The sequence below is a fragment of the Venturia canescens genome, chromosome 1 (genome assembly GCF_019457755.1).
Source record: "Venturia canescens isolate UGA chromosome 1, ASM1945775v1, whole genome shotgun sequence".
NCBI lineage: Eukaryota > Metazoa > Arthropoda > Insecta > Hymenoptera > Ichneumonidae > Venturia > Venturia canescens.
Window position 1 is genome coordinate 25,163,046 of NC_057421.1, and position 14,312 is coordinate 25,177,357.

The window sequence follows — 14,312 nt, forward strand, 5'->3', positions numbered from 1 at the left end:
ATGTTATCGTACAATCGCGAATGAAATTCTGTTATTAACCATAGTAAATTTCTAAACACTTTGGCGTATGATCGATGCTTGTATTCGAGCTCCTCAAATTTTACTATGTTCAACTGTATAAATTTCAATTGTGAAAACAGTACTAAGTATAGCAAAATGGCATAATAATTCTACTTTACAGTTCATCATCGAGTCAACATAATTTTTACAACGTTTCCTTGGTGAACCATGTTAGGAAAAAATGTCACAGCGAAATACGCAATTTAAAAATTTTCATTCAGAATTGACTTGGAAATGACAATATTTTTGGTAAAAACCTTCAAAATGAGCGATATAGAACCCCAATGCCATGGCAGCATAGTAATTCTTACTATTTTTTTCTCTCCGTGCGAAAAATAGAAGAAACTCTTGAGACTTCTGAAAAGTACAATATTTTCTTACCCCATTTTGCTCCGGCCTCCCCTACAGTGAATTCTAGATTAAGGGATTTGAGACTCACGCGTGAAAAAACCATCGAATGAAGGGAGAAATGAAATGATGACACTGTATAGTCGGTTGGAGGATGATAAATATATTTTCTCACAAAATAATATGCAAAGTGAGTAAAATAAATTGAAAATGCGGTTTGGAGGAATTAAGATTGAAGGTAAAATTCACCGCAATAAGAGAGCAAGATTGAGGCTATACAAAGTGCAAAATATCAGTCAGAAGCGAGGAATAAACAGTGGGCGATGGAATGGAGGGTGAAATTGTGATCCAACAAAAATTTCCATGAACGAAAAGCTCGAATGAAATATTCTCCAAGGGTGGGAATCATAACGAGCTTTCAACGTGGCTCAAGCATTTCAATATTTTGATCATAAGGATTACGAATAATCCGCTATAATTGACACACTTTGCGAGTGGATCAATATTGTCGAATTTTCAGAATAATTAGGTCCCATAAGAACGTGAGTTCCTTCAAAATATGAATACGCTCAATCAACAGGGGTACAAATCATCCTTTGAGGGAAGCTTCGGTGATGGATTCAATCGATGTATACGCAGGCAGAAAAAACTTCAACGTCGAATAGGCTCGTATGAATATTTACGAAAACCTATTCGTATGGCTCTGCTGGTTGAACTGTCAAAAACAGGTAAATTAAAACACTATCTTATATGTAGATTCGTTTTATGGGAAAAAACTAATATATTCCGTGATTGAAGCTCGAACGAAAAATATCGATTTGACACAAGCCATTGTATTATTCAATAGACAGGTCGTTACTCTGACCTACTTTTTTGTCCTATGGATTTCGTGTCCTTATAATTTGAATTTTAACGATTGTGTGGTGTTTTTTTCTTTAATTTTTATTTTGATACAAAGAGCGCATCGCTCTTCAACGTGTACTGGAAATGGGGATCCCAATTAACGAACGTATACGTAGCACAACTCAAAAATTCGAAATTCATCGCTCTAGCAGTAAATTAAGTGTCCATGGATGTACGCGTCGGATGAAAAATCCATGGTCTGCAACAAAAATTGATCTGAGTTTCAATTTCAAATCTAATATACGAGAAAGAAATACAAAATGTCCATGTTTTATTGGAAGGTGCATAGAATGACTGGAGAGTACTGAGTAAACTGAAATACAAACACTTCGATTGCTATTCATGCTACGATCCATGCTATTTATTGTTATAAAATTCAAGTCCAGCCTGCAAAACCATAACTTACGAATTGATGAACACATTGATTCATGATCTTCCCTTTAATCTGGGTGGGTTCTGGAATGCTCTACCTTCCTTGTAGCTTCCATATTGCAGAGCTAGGGATGTTCAGATTTCTCTCGTAGAATTGCAAATGTGCGAAGGTGGAACTTGGCTTCGCAGTTTCCCTTCTTCTTCGTCGCTTTTTCTCTTTTCCAAGTGTGTGAAAATCCACTGTTCGCAGGGTCAACATTTTAGAGAGGAAAGCGCCAAAGGAGCCGAAATTCTCAAAGTTTTGGGAAACTTGCCCTTCACTCGACACATCATTTGAGAATATACAGGATTCGATCTGCTTGATTAGATGAACAAATGAAAAATGCGGAAGGCATATTCACCAAATATGAAGATGAAACGAGTCGGTTTCGCAGCATGATTTCCTGTTATGAACAATTTTTTTGAGCAAACAGGCTTTTCAATTTCGATAAAACTGTTATGAAAACATATTCGAGACTCAAGAATGTCGGCGTTACAGTCGCATTTTCACAAGTAACAAAAAATGCCGGGCAACGTTGCGGGTCGAAAAGCTCTATCTCGCGCTGGTATGTCGATTTGCTTGCAATTTACATCGGGGCCTGCGGTTTCTCGGTTATGCGGGAAATTGGAAATCTCTGCCCTCTCATTATCGCCTCTCCTCTTCCTCCTCTCTCGCCTCCGCGATCTCCTTTCCATGCAAACAGAAATTCCAGCCCGCATTTTTCACTTCACTGTTTTCAATCCTTCTCTTTTTATTATTGTTTTTCTTTCATCTTTATTCTCTCGACTATCAAGCAAAAAATCTCGAGCCTTATCTGTCGCTCTTGTAGCAGCATCATTAAAAATGCCCTCCTCCAAACTTGCATTTTTCAAATTTGAGGCTTTTTTCCTCGTCGGAGCTAACTTTTGTTGCGGTATTGAAATTTGCGTCGGGCTCGAATCCACCGAAACACTTTTTTCACGGGTTCTGTTGATTCTCACAGGCTTCAATCCCGAAAAATAATTGTCCAATTATCGAAGCCGTCCAAGATAAAAATTTCAGGAAAAACCAAAATTTCATCGCCACCCAACGATCCTGAAATCGCCATCGTACGTTCACATTGCGGATACGAAGGTTTAACTCGCAACTGCGTACACACGGTCCAATTTATCCTGATACACTTGAACGTGAGCTCAAGCCAATAAATTGTATTTCGTTGTGTGTGATGTGGAAGTTCGAAAACTATCGACAATTCTCCCATTTCCTATTTCGAGACGGATCAAGCGTGCGCGACTGCTGCATGAAATTCTTGCACCGTAAAATTGCCTGTATAGCCCGATGAAATTTGCGTTGCGACAATGAGTAAAATCCCAAAAATACGCAACGGAATAATCGCAATTACTAGGTCACTGTTGGCTAGAAATTTCAGCTTGGAACTTTAATATTATTGGCCCTAATATATTTTACCGAATGAAAAATGTCGACGAACATCTTCATTAAATTCCATATTCGAACAGGGGATTTATCTCTTCCCATTCAATTTTGTGATAAGCTTAATTATCTCCAAACTTACAAGGTTTTCTCTGCTGAGTGGTGGAGCATTTTATTTGTCGAAGCTCTCCACTCGTCGTTAATACATTTCCGGTGCATTTGATATGAATATTATATTGATGGTTGAACTGTACATATCAATCCATCGGTTCATTCAATAATGGAAGTTGGATTATGCTCGCGGGGTGATGACGTATTGCGAGTATAAATAAAGGGAATTGGAAGAGGTTCAACATTTTGATCGGATTTAGAGGCGTGTGCTGGGTGGACAGTAAACTCTCAAGAACGAAAAAACATTGAAGAGCGAAGAAAAAATGACGGAAGTACTGGAGCTTTTTATTATCAGTTCAAATTTTTATGAGAACACTTGAAAAAGTGTCTCATTATTCCATTAACCGAAAAACTTTTGAAGCAGCAACAGCGCTTAAAATACTGGAGAAGAGAGTTCCTTATTTATTTGAAATCTCTTGAACCGGATTTTCGAAGCCTTAAAACGTACTCAAAGATAAAGAAACTTTAAAACAGATGCTGAAAAAGTTGGAGCAGCGGGAACGCTCGAGGGAAAAAATTCACCGGCAAACAAGCCACGTACGACCGCCAAATTTTTATTGCAGTTCCAGTTTATTTTACCTTTCCTTGGAATAATTTCCGCAACAAAACTTGGCGGAAGCCAGGGCACAGCTAGTATGTGATATTTGCACAAGCACTTGATACCCTTGCAAAAAGGCCAATTGGTCTAGAGCTTTAGAGATAGTAACTCGTATCACACGTGTCACTCAAATTTCCATGCTGAAAGTTCGTTTCCGATAGAAGAAAACGAATTGACAAGCGCAGTCGAAAAGACAGAGAAGAACCGAAAGTTCTTGGGACGCATGCGAGTTTGAAAGTTTCTTCATGAAATGTCATGTGACTGGTATCAAAACTATGTTTGTAGAAAATACCTGCAACTCCTTCACGTACTATAAATAAACGGCATGAGATTCGAAAAATGTCGATTTGAAAAATGCGATTCGTTGATAATGGAGAATGATGAAACAATGGAGATCCGGATCGTTGGAGCTCACCATCAAAATCAATTTTCAGCATCAATTTCGAGTTCGTTCCAAGTCCGACAAAGGATTTTTTCTTTCTTCATACTGTTCAACAATACACGCCGACGTCATCAAATTATTCTAGATATTTCGTGATTGAAGTGAGTCGTGAGTGTGTCAGCAGCATTGTAGGGTTGTTTAATCCACTAAGCTCTCGCTCCAAAACGTTTTATAGTATTGTTGACAGTTGCCTGATGAATATCACCGCTTCTCGGTTGACCTGCAGACGCATACGAACGTGTACAATAACTGTGCACCCACCAGTGCATGCTCATTAATCAGTTGAACCTATTATTATGACCCGAGCTGTCAGTTGAAAATGCCTTAAGAAGAGAAAGCATCGTAACTTCAGTACCAGATGTGGTCACTCGATTATTCGTGGAACATTTTGAATCGATTAACAGGGTCGTGGGCTAACCCATTGTTCATGGCTATGAGCAGTGCAAGCGTTGGAATTTTAGGTGTTTTTTATTTATTTTATAAACAAAATATTATTTTTTGTTATTTTATTTATTTTATGAATAAAAATTGGCTGGATGGATTTGCATGGAACCTTGTACACATGTTTTAGATACTCAGAAGTACTGAAAAATTTTTTTACTGGTACATTGGCACCCCTTGAATCGGCGTTGGCAGCAAAACGGAAAGCGGAAAACGTTTTTTCATAACTTTTTTTTCTTCTATAAACAATTTTCTACTGAGAAATCCACAAAAATTGTGATTGTTTTTCTTCGAATGGTCAACATTTTTTTTCTAAACAATATTTTGAAAATCCCCTGCGTCATGCGATAGCTAATAGCACATATTTTATGAATCTTTTTGGTTTTTTGTCCTGAGATGTCCAATTTTTTATATTTGCTGTCAACGCCGATTCAAGGGGTGCCATTTTCAACGCGCCAATGTACAAAAAAAACACCACGAAAAAAATTGAATAAAAAATGTTTTCCAGTACTTCTGAGAATTTAAAAGATGCGTATAAGGTTTCATTCGAATCTATCCAACCAATTTTTATTTTTAAAACAAAAAACACCTGAAATTTCAACGTTTACACTGTTCATAGCCCTTAATGATTATTATAATAAGCGAAGATTCAATTATTCTTACAATACATAACGCTGCTACATAATAATCAAGTTTATGAACTTTTCCATGCCCCCATTCAAATATTCAAAAAATTACTAGTTGCAGTGAAACAAAACCAACAACTTCTTCGACATCGTTTCGAATACGATGATTTCTATTTTGATGCTACCGTCATTTTTCTTCGCGAATGCTTCCAGAATATCCACTCGGATATTAAGCACACATTCATTGCAAACTTTTCCGGACTCTCACGTAAGATGCACGAAAGGTAAGGAAATTAGGACGACAGCAAAGATCACAATCGTGTCTAACAGCGCACATTCATTTCAATATTATATTAAAAAGATACTTGAACGTACAGCTGTTACATTTACATCGTGGGACAACTGCTTATTGATTTTTTATTTTATAACACTCGTTACGTTACTCAATAGAAAAATCAGTTTGCATGCAATGAAATATTTTAAGGACTGCTGGACGAGAATAAAAAATTAGTGTTAACCGACGGAATTCAATATTGAAATTCTTCGCGAACATTTAACGAGATTCGCTATGGTCTACTGAGAGTTTCTGAGAATACACAAGAGCAAAACTGCAATTTACTTAAAAATCAATTTATAATCACGAAGTATACGTGACAGTTGATATTTTCGACGTGCTCGAAAGAGGAAAAGTTGCTGCTTGATTTTCCTCAGTAAAAGTAAGGCTGCGTGTTTAATTATTTCTATGCTAAGGGAAAAACACGGGAATAAGTGAGTGATCGGTTCTACGAGAGAAGAATGAACAAAAAAACCCGATTGATTGGACCAAATATCGAGAACGTTACAGAAGTTTATATATTCATAGGGAAATAGAAGTTTATAGGGAAACACCATGCAGGAGAAAGCATCGATAAGGCGACGATGGCGAAACAGAGGGCCGATCGTGGAGCTTGTAAATGGGAGTTGGCGATAGTTTCGTTATAAAACTCTGAGTGACAGAGAGATCCCCTGCACTAAACGTCTGGAGTTCTGCAATTTCGCGCGCAGCCGTGTCGTGCATTTCTGATTTATTCCTGAATTCATGCATATTTAATCGTTTCTCGTCGAATCATTTCTAAAGTTGAGCCAGGGGAATGTTCCATCTCGACCATGGGAGCGTCAATATTTTGGTTGTCAAGCCGGTTGAAATTTGATGTAGAAAGCATCATTTGTTTTACTCAGTAGCATGCAGCCCCACAAGAAAAAAAATCGCTTCGTAAGTCTAAAGAAAATAAAAAAAGCGCTCGGACATGCTTTAAGGTTGTTGCTTAAAATGTTTGAGGTAAATAGATTTCTATAAAAATGTTTCTATTTGTTGATGAATATCTCTGAATGTACTGTTTCAAGGAAAACTGAGGTTGCCGAACTAATTTTGAAGAAATAAAATGTCAAAGTTGAGTATAATCTCATTGCATCGGTTTAATGGGGCGAAGTCGTTATCTTCCCACTTTTTTGCTTGCATCACTCTTATTAATGAAGAAATTAATTTGGAAAACGACACTTCGGATCAGGACGATATATAAAATGATTTTACTTAAAAGAACAGATAGTTTACCAACTTGAATGACAAGAAATCACCGAAAATATGCGACTCCATCACGATCATATCGGCTTAACTGATGAGACTGCGACGTAGAAGTGCGGCAACTACGACACCAACAGGAGCGATTCCTTGACAGGCAGTCGTTGACATAATAACCTCCAAAAACGCTGGGCGAAACAAGTAACACGTACACAGAGGCATAGGGCACCTGCATCCAAGCCAACAGCTGAGTACGAAAAAATTAGGCAACGTTGCCAAACTTTGTCTTTGTTTCAAGGCAATTTTCAATAACCGAGAATAAATGTTCTTTCAATCTTAAGCGATTGCAATAAGCGTATTTCTGAATAATAATTAATATTATCATTCGCACACTTGAAAATTTTCGCATTGTTCATCCGAATGAATAGTGATCATTCAGTATCCATAAGGTGGCATTGCTGACGTCACCCAGTATATTAGCATAGGATCTTCGTCTCTTGCCCCCCTAAAAAGATTTAGCAACAACCTTAAGGATGTATGTAAAAAATATCGACGTGTCAATTTTTTTATGAATTTGAAATATTTAATAGAGTTGATCACGCTGCATCGATTGAAAAAAACAAAAAGGTACTTAGCCGATGGTTAAAAAGAAACATTTAAGATTAAAGCTGCATTTAAATCCGTGTCATTTGTACCGGAAGTTGACAAAATCGAACTAAAATGATAAAAAAGTGTATGAATCGTTGTCAACGCACGGCCAAAAAAAAATTTTTTTTAAACTTCAAAGTTTTATCGATTTTTTCACGCAAAAAAAAACCCACTGTTTCCGATGTCGTTGTGGAGATATTTGGGGTTAACTTTTGACGTTTCAGCGGCGTTCTGTAGTTAGTACGTCCGCTATATTGAACATGTAATTTGATTGGCTCGCTTGCGCTTGACCACAGTTATCAAATTGGATATTAATTTTATTAAAAATCGTAAATTATGATTCAAAATGACATAGTTTTTTTATCAAAAATTATAAAATGCAAACAGTAATGATTCGCCATTGACATTTTAACTTAAGACATAACCTTAAAAAATAAATAGATGTACTGCGGAATTGATCTTACATACATCCTTAAAATTTGTCGAACGAGATTCAATGTCGCAGTGTCCATTGCACGTATCGCTTACCGGCTCTGTCAGCTGCACAAAAACGCGAAATGTGATAATGCGAATTCCCTCCTCTTTCGATGACTGGCGAACAAATTATACGCTTTTTAATTGCATTCACTCTCCTGAATGCAGTAATGCCTCTGATCGATTATGATCTTCACTGAGTATGAGTCGGGGACTCCGTTGGGAGTTTCTAGAGGTTATTGTGGCGATAGCCACACGTGATGTGTGTTACAGCTGGAAAATTAAATGTGAATTTCAACCGTTGAATTATCAAAAACTCACTTTTTTCAATATTTTTCTATCCATTGCTATGCACTCATTTAAATCTACTAAAATGAGAATTCCATGGAGAATTTTTCACCAAAATGGAATTCATCGAAAATATGAATCAGCTTGTGATTAATATTTGTAGTTAAGGATCAAATACCTCCCAAAACGAAGCTTGACGTTTGCTGAAATATTCATACTACAATAAAGACTGGTTCAATCAATCGATTGGAAATAACTTTGCGCTCTGATCAAGATTATTTACATTTTGGCTAATGTTTTCGTCATTTTCGTCAATAAATATTCTCCAAATGTCTCCATGTGCCCGACCAACAACGTCTCTTACTACTGTATTTCTAATCTCCCTCTTGACATCGTGATCTTATCTATCAACGGCAAACTGAAGAACTTGTTCCTTTGCCCTTATCTCTGACGATGAATTAGGTCAGAAGTAATTCCACGTATGCAATGGATAAATTATTCGATTAATCTTACCGTCAAATGTGGTGTATGGTTATCGAACGAAAATATTTATTTAACAGAAAAACGAGCAGTTGGGTAGTTGGACTCGAGCGTTTAAAACTTCAACACACATTCGTAGCAAACTTCATAAATTCTCGAGCGTAAAGTCCCTCGACACGCATATGAATAAGTCGCAAATTTTTTAAAGAAACTCATGTTTTTATTCCACATTGTATGACGTGAATCGGTGAAAGTCTATCGAGCGTTAAGTTTTACTCCAAGTGTCAGACCTGACGAAATTAATATTTCCTAACTTTTACCTTACTCGTAAGAAAATTCTTTACGAAACGCCTCGTTCATTCGTTAGCTCGCGTTTGACCCGATTTTTTCCTCCCCCGTTCACGCACCTCGTTCCAAGCGCACTCCGATGAATAACCTAACAGACTTTTTTTCCTGTTCGACCCACTTGTCGGTAAGTTTTATTCGACATTGCCACTAATAACCCATTTCCAGTCACCCAAAATCAGTCGATCAATATCAATTCGTGAAACTTTCCCGAACGGAAAGTGTACCGTCTCGTGCCTTAATAAATGCACTAATTTACAACGAAATCTGTCGAAAACGAACCAGCAATAACTGTTGAAGAATTTGTCACCGCAAAACAAAAACAATCGATAAATAACACGACCGAACTCTCGTTTTCTCTCCTTTTTTTTTCACCATACTTTTTTTCCTCGCAGGAATAAAATGACGAATTAAAATGTAATTCCATATTTTCCAAAAGTGCTTAAAACTTCGATTGAAAAACTATCAACAGAAATAAGAAAATATTTTTCAATCCATCTTCGAAGCCTTTCATTTCTACGTGTCTGAAATCCGACAGCAACAATCAAATTTCTCACGGAAACACAGCTCGAGCTGGCAGGACTGATAGCCCCGCAAATCTATCTACGCGATCGTCTTTACTGAATTTGATGAGATTCGATATATCTAAATTGCAATTTCCTACTTGTTTTGCATCAATCAACCGATCGCTTAATTGTTCGCGAATTTCCTGTTTACCCAGTGCATATAGTTTAAGGGTAATGTTCCATTATCACTCAACGGATAATCTGTTCTGCACCAGAGGAATTTTAGTCTATGCAGAAATAGATTTTATCGGAATTTTTCATGGTTTTCTATGAAAAATCTTCTCATTCGAATATTAATAATTATTCGACTTAACTGAAGTTCCAAATTAATTGAAAATACGATTTTTACTCGAACTGAGTGAACTAATCGAACTCTGGAAATGGAACCGCCTCAGACGGGGCGAACAGAGAAACCGAAATTCCCTTCAATCTACATATTTCGTCAGGTTAATTATAGCTATGAATGGCTGGTTATAAAATACATAACTGACCGTTCGTATATGGGCATGGATAAAAGGCCATTGAATTCTAGCTGGGGGGTTGTGGTTAAAAAATCAGAAGCCCTATTGGAAACAGAGAATAATTTCGATTTTTGGGTTTAATCAAGTCAAATGTGACGCGTGAAACCGAAATGACGAAAAAAATTGTCGTTTTATTTCAACAAGAATTTTCATTTTTTCCACCAATAAGCCCAATCATTCAAGGTTCCTCTTCCATCAGTGCACGCCCGGTAATTTTTCGATTTCAATTATCTCCGTGTATAAAAACCAATTAATATACGGAGTAGATTTCATTATCAAGTGTACAGAATCGATCCAGTACAACGGAATTACAATCAAACCTGCTTTACTCGCTTATTTTAAAAAAAAAAAAAAAAAAAAAAAAAACAAACAAATTGAAATTTGATGCTATCGAACGAAGCTATTTCTTCCAACTCCTGTAACAAAAACTCATGGAAATTTGTTAACTGGTAAACGCGAAAATTCAAATTGAAAAGGTAATAAAAACCATGGCACGACCGATGAGTGTAATTTACAATCCTTCCAAGAGCACTCTACTCACTATACGAAAATTGTCAAAATATATTAGTTGTAAAGAAAAACATTTCTATATATGACTGGTGAGAAATGGTGGAATCAGCCACTTGTAAAACAATACATAGCCTATACATTGAGCCTGCTCTGTGTCTCAATCGCGAAACAGAACACCCCTTGGTGATAGTATGCCTTGACCCATTTATTCAACCTTCTCTCCACATCGTTGAGTTCCACCCATGCAGGTTCCCGTTTACGAAATAACTAGATAAATCGTCTCATTTTTCGAGGCATTCTACGTCATTTTTGAGGATCGAACGAATCGTAACTCCCGACATTAATCATGATGAGAATAACAAAAGTCATAAAAATAGAAACCGAAGATTGCGTGATCGAGTGATGTACACGTTTGGTCTTGAAACCTATAAATTTGAGTGGAGATTTAATCGTGGAGCATAAGACTTTTGGTCCTTTATTTAGTATGTTTGCAACTTTCTGTTTATGGAGGAAGATGAAGGCTCCTTACACGTATGAAAAGTTTCTCTACGAGTCGCTGGAACATTGGAAATACGTAAACATGATGGCAACAAGTGACCAGGAATAAGCCCATGAATGTAAACTCACCGGCACGGCAACTCAGCAACTGCGCAGATTAATTCTTCGAGAGATCAGAGGACCACATTGGTACACATTGTAGAGTCGTGTATAAAGCTCAGGAAAAATATATCTGTTAGAGTTTAAAAAGCTCAACAGGCTTTTCACACTTTTCCGAAAAATTTACCGACACTCGTTCAACGTTCCACACGATCCATCTTCTCAGCAGATTTTTGTAAGGACTGCATCGGCAACGAAAGAAAGTTCCATTGCAGTTTGCACTAAAATTGTTCGTTTCTCTGGTGCTCGGTGTCAGTTAATAGGAAGTCCGTGAATGTGCGAAGGGGTGACAAAATGTGAGAATTTTTGGTTGTTTCGTGAGGTTTGTTTATTTTTGCTTATTGTTAAAAATAACCGCGTTTCGAAATAAGTAAACGCACATTGGTACGCACTCGTACGATGGGATGTACCAATTCGAAAGAGCCACAGAAATGTCTCACAACTTTCACTATCTTCGTAAAGCTGTTTGAAACAGCGAATAGCTCGCGGGACCACTTGTAGCATTCGAGTGTGATATACAAATAAAAATCTGATGAAATCGTGCAAAAGCAACGAATGACCGGGCGCATAAACCAGACTGACGGCCTGGCAAACAGGTGAGAAGCTCGCGTGTCTCGGTCGAGCCCCATAGGAGTGCTCCCCCACTCTTCCGAACGCACCCTCTTATCGGAGATAACGTTGGAGGGGATGAAAAGAGAGAGAAACCAACCCTCATTCACTTTCTTCATCCCTCTCCATGAGACCAGAACTTTATCTATTTTTAACCTCTTTTTTCTCCCCGGAGAAATTTCTGCACCTTCTTCTACGTCTATTCTCATATGTTTTCAAGGCCTTCAATTTTCCATGCCTTTCTAATCCTCATTCCGGACCCCATTTCATCGCTTTACGTTTAGGAGTGTATCGATTAAATTTTATTTTTAAATGTCAAGTCCTACTTTCCGTTTCAGCCTCTTCAGTCTAATTCTACTTACACTCCAAATTCCCATGGCTTCTCTTCCTTCGATCATGTCCTTTGCCCCATGAACCTTCGATGATCTTCACGAATTTAAAAATATTTTTAGTTTCGTCAACTTCAGGATACTTCCAGAACCTGCCCACGCATTCTTCACACTGTTTTCGTTATTTCCAAAATCTCTTAAAGCTCCGAGGCCGAAGCTTTTTCAGTTTTACAGACCGTACGTTTTCCATCCTTATCCGAAAATCGTTTGCCTTCTTGAAGAGCTTACGTGCCTACCCTCCGTTTCTTTACTCCACTAGAATGACTCCTGGAGCCTTTTCTTTCTCTTCCTTATCAACACATTCTTCTCTGACAAATCGTTTCTTTCATATCCCTCTTCTACCTGCACCAATCTTGCAACCAGTGCTCCTTTTTATTGCCTTCATTCAGCTCTTTTACTTCATCCTACAATGTATCTTATTTCTACCCATGGGAACCTCTTCAAATCCCGACGCTTGTCCGATCAAAAGATCTGTTTCTGGGATCAAGGAGGACAAGAAGAAAAAGAGATTGGACTGCTGTGCATTCGTACATTCAAAATGTACACTCAAAATTAAACAAAATTAGGCTTTTTCACATTTACACAGGTGAAATGCAAAATTACAATCTTAAAAAATTATATTCTTTTCCAATATCATTTCTATTGATAATAGCACAAATTTGAGTGCGAGATGGAAAAAACTCGATTGATAATATCGACGAGATTCAGCACCCAATCGATACTGATTTTCATTGAGCTGCAAATTTTCAATTTTCCTGCCGGATTTCTTTACGTCCAATTACTTTTGATCGCGGTACAGCAGGTGAATATCAGTCGTGCAGAATCGTCAAGTTCAGCCGCTAGGATCGTTTACGAATTCTATGCACAGTAAGGTATGAAATTTGCATTCCTCGATGGAGTTCATTCAGTTGCCGAGTCGAGTATGGATCGTTCTCAAAGCAGTTGCACTGCGTACGACTATGCGAGCGACCAAAAATTTCAACGGGAAATGAAAGTTCGTAGCGTTTCCTGAGCGAACGAAAACTCATCTGCATACGATCGCTTCGGGACATTTTAAAAAATGTTTATGGATCTCTGCGGTCACAGGGCAGAATATCGATCGATTAAGCGGGTATGCGTTGACGACAAATTTCTGTTCCGAAGCTCGCGCCACTTACATTCGTACTTTCGACAAATATTTAGTAATCTTGAACTCTCGATAATTTAATTGAAAATAGATTTGAATTGATCACGAAATACGCGATGACGAAGGCCGATATTTTCCTCACGGGGAATTTACGAACGAATTCTGAAGTTACAAATTCGATTTGAAATCCTGTGAGCACGTTTGCTGTTGCTTAGAATACCGGAATAAAAACGTAGCAAAATTCATGCTCAATAGTAGAGCTTAGTTATTTATAGAGAACGTTTCCCAATGAAGATTCGCGAAAGCTCCAACAAAGGATACGCCACGATGTCCGGATCCTACGCCTTAATAATCTCCATAAGATTCCACCGTATCACAATCGTGGTATAATAAAAATATTGTCACGGAACTCCTTGGCTCATTCTTCACTTTGCCTGCGGACAGGCATGGAAAAATCCTCTGGCTTAAGGTCCTTCGGTATCTCCTTTTTGTCGTTTTCCACCTTGATTTCCTCTCATTTTCCTGCTCTTTTCATCTTCCCTGGTCTCTCTCTCTCTCTCTCTCTCTGTAGTTCTCGATCTCTCTTTCTCCAACCGTTACTTTCCTCTGGCATCTTCATGAAGTTTCTGATTCTTTGCTTCCCCTCCTTCCTGGTAAGGAGAGGATTTCCCATTATGCCAAGCAATCGAGACAGATTATAACAATCAGTTATTGGCAATACTTTTCGTCG

General features: G+C 37.8%; 1 protein-coding gene across 4 annotated transcripts in view; it reads right to left on the minus strand.

Annotated features, from left to right (window-relative positions):
- unc-13-4A (BAI1 associated protein 3) overlaps positions 1-12,033 on the minus strand; it is a 66,584-nt gene extending 54,551 nt beyond the window's left edge. For 3 of the 4 annotated variants that reach the window (XM_043433786.1, XM_043433779.1, XM_043433762.1), the window contains exon 1: positions 11,429-12,033. The gene's annotated coding sequence lies outside the window, so the exon portion shown is untranslated. Of the gene's footprint in view, positions 1-8,145; positions 8,161-11,428 lie in introns of those variants that run through there. The other variant, XM_043433770.1, reaches the window with a different exon arrangement.
- Positions 12,034-14,312: the final 2,279 nt, after the last annotated feature.